Below are 229 nucleotides of genomic sequence, written 5' to 3'. Positions count from 1 at the left end.
GTTCGGTATTTTGTATTCTTTTTACTGTTGAGATAATTGTATACATAAACATATTTAAATTTTGATTATTGCGCACTGATATGATACCATTGATATCATGGTTAGTGAGTATTGTCTATATAATGACTACAAAAGTATCAAATTTGTAACTAATGGTGTTCAAAATTTTGTCATTTTATGCGGATTAAAAAAGTATGACCCACTCATTTTTGAAAAACTCAAAGCCTCT

General features: G+C 27.5%; 1 protein-coding gene across 1 annotated transcript in view; it reads left to right on the top strand.

Moving 5' to 3' along the window:
- LOC119591529 (tumor suppressor candidate 3-like) overlaps window positions 1-229 on the top strand; it is an 8,742-nt gene that overhangs the window by 5,884 nt on the left and 2,629 nt on the right. The gene's annotated exons all lie outside the window — the stretch shown is intronic.

Source organism: Penaeus monodon, chromosome 28 (assembly GCF_015228065.2).
Source record: "Penaeus monodon isolate SGIC_2016 chromosome 28, NSTDA_Pmon_1, whole genome shotgun sequence".
In the NCBI taxonomy this organism is placed as follows: Eukaryota; Metazoa; Arthropoda; class Malacostraca; order Decapoda; family Penaeidae; genus Penaeus; species Penaeus monodon.
The sequence above is the reverse complement of the archived record's forward strand: the minus strand, read 5'-3'. Positions and strand labels throughout refer to the sequence as shown.